Raw genomic sequence first — 2,532 nt, forward strand, 5'->3', positions numbered from 1 at the left:
TTTTCTTAATAGTGCTATAACATGTCCTCCTGTCGATGGTCACCGAATCGTGCTATAACATGTCCTCCCATCGAAGGTCACCGAATCCCAGCTCAGGTTGTCTGTGCTATAACATGTCCTCCCTCGGTGTCTAAATGCGGTGGAGACGCGACATCCTTTGCCTGCTTGCTAAAGATGCTCTAGGAACACCAGTACACTGGGAATAGCAAGAAAGTTTGAGGCTAAGATGCTATTACGAACACCGGTACACTGGGAATAGGAAGAAAGTTTGATTTATGATTTGGTGGGTAGGGAGGCCCGCACAGGCAAGTCCTGCAAAGTAAGCAGTGTCAGTGCCCGCGCCAGCCTCTTTCCCCTACAAAAATTGCCGTGCAGGTTTTGACCCCGCACCGCGAGCGGCTCTCACCGCACCGCTTTGTTTTCCTTACTCATTAGTTTAAGGCAACCTCCACCGCTAGCCCCGCACTCCATATATGTAGCGTCCGGAGCGTCGCGGTGCCGCTGCGCTCGGCGAGGTGGGATTATTCTGTGGTCGAACCTTTCCTCGATTTATGATGATTGCTCTTGCCCGTGCATGGCCCAGTCCATGGGTTGCTGCCTTGCTTGCTTGCTGCTGGGCCGGTGAAGATGTGCCTTGGACCGTTTCCTTTCCCGAGTATCGCGCAGGGCCCGTTCAGCCCGCAACCACTTTCTTTCTTTCTTTCTTTTGACGTCAAGTGATCCTGCAACCTCTTTCATATGTTACGACTTTGCTGTCATTTTCAGTTCACGCTTCTTCTCCAAGGCTCCAGTGTTCGCCCTCTTGGAGTGGCTTTTTTGTTTTGTTTGATACCTGAGAGTGAAGAATAATACACTAGCTTTGTTCTCAAAATGCTACTACGCTCTTGGTTTATTTCCCTACAAAGGTAGTACATCGTTATTTAGATTGTGGAACGGATATGATGGACCTCTTTAGTTGTCACACACACCGGTGGTTACTGTTGTACGCCGTCTTTGTGTGGCAAGAAATACGGAACCATTTTCCTTTTTTTTTTTGAGAGAGAGAGGAGGGGGGGGGCAACATCTTTTATTGAAAATATTACCGGTATGCGTATTCTCTTTTGAGAATCTAATTACCTAATGTATTATAGATAATAAAAGATGATACTCCAGTGTTGCTACAGGATTTAGTTGCTATAATTTCAATGAGATTTTGCAGTATGAAACATTACTTTTCAAATTAATAATACGAGAACCGAAACTAAACAACTCATTGATCGATGGAAAAATCACCTGATCCTAAAATCAGAGAGGGGCGATTCAGCCTCGTCCTCACCCACGACGGCGTTTTGCGAGCCAACACCATCCGACAAGGGCCTTGGCAAGAAGCACCAATAGACGAGTGGCGGCATGATGCAACACGTGGGCTCCGTCGTGCTGGCCAGCTCAACCGCACATAGGAAATTTTCATCAAATGTGACGACAACGACCATCCTATACGGAGGCTTGACGCGTCAACGACAGAGTTTGGCGTTGATGTGTAAGCACAATGATGGTTCCCCGACATCTTCTAGCACCAAAGCAGCAACTCCGACAGTATGGTGGATACCGAAGTGTGATTCACGTTGATGTAGAGTGGCAACGACTAGTTCCGTACCAAAACATGGGCGTCCACCTAAAGGCCATGATGGTGATTTAAGGTGGGAAGACATCCCATCAATCTGCCGGTGCCTTTTGGCCCTCGCGTGGAGTACTGGCGAAGATGACTACCGAGCGGTCCATCTTCAAAATTTGATTGGAACACTGCTTCATATCGAGAGTGAAAACTTTTGTTCCTACCATTGTTGGTTGGGCGTAGTAGGGACGAACTTGCGTCATTAATTTGTTGAAGGCGTTGTCTACTACTTGCTGTTGTATTGGTCTTCATTGACTGATCTTGGCAACCAAGATGAAAATCCTTGTCTAGTCCATCTTTCCACGGACGTGACTATGATGGCACAATGGCGTTTATTTCTTCTTGGAGGTGTTGCTATGGAAGAAGTCGACTTAGTCGTAAGTGTTTCTTTAGTATCTTGTAGTGGTTCAAGCATTGGTTGCCTTTAGTGTGTATTCTTCTTAATATTTAATAGAAATGATTGTATGCATCACTCGATGCAGAGGCTGGGGGGTTATCCTTTTTTTTATAAAAAGTATATATTTTTTGTTGCATTGTTGTAGAATATTTATAGGGTATGAGTAGCATGCATGTTAAGATGTGACTTTTTTCATGCATGATGACACAACAGGATCGTTGAGAGAAGTGCATGCTAAAGTGGGTCTTTTGCTCTTCATGGTGACATGATAAGTTTGTGGGATGTTTAAAAAATGTTCATCATACAATAAAACAAATTTTATTGTATTTTTGGTTTAGCATGTATCTACTGTATCTAAATAGCTAGCCCTCATTATTAGATTTCTCTTAACACTAGTAAGGGTGCACTTGCACGCACGTCTCAACTAAAAATTACGAAATATAATAATTCTATCATAACATAAACCTTAAAAATGATATCT

The 2,532-nt window shown here is 44.2% G+C and overlaps 1 non-coding gene across 1 annotated transcript; it reads right to left on the reverse strand.

Moving 5' to 3' along the window:
• Positions 1–289: 289 nt before the first annotated feature.
• LOC123406465 lies at positions 290–445 on the reverse strand. Its single transcript, XR_006612164.1, has one exon. It is a non-coding gene; the product is annotated as a U12 minor spliceosomal RNA (small nuclear RNA).
• Between the last annotated feature and the right edge of the window lie 2,087 nt (positions 446–2,532).

Source organism: Hordeum vulgare, chromosome 6H (genome assembly GCF_904849725.1).
Source record: "Hordeum vulgare subsp. vulgare chromosome 6H, MorexV3_pseudomolecules_assembly, whole genome shotgun sequence".
Lineage (NCBI taxonomy): Eukaryota > Viridiplantae > Streptophyta > Magnoliopsida > Poales > Poaceae > Hordeum > Hordeum vulgare.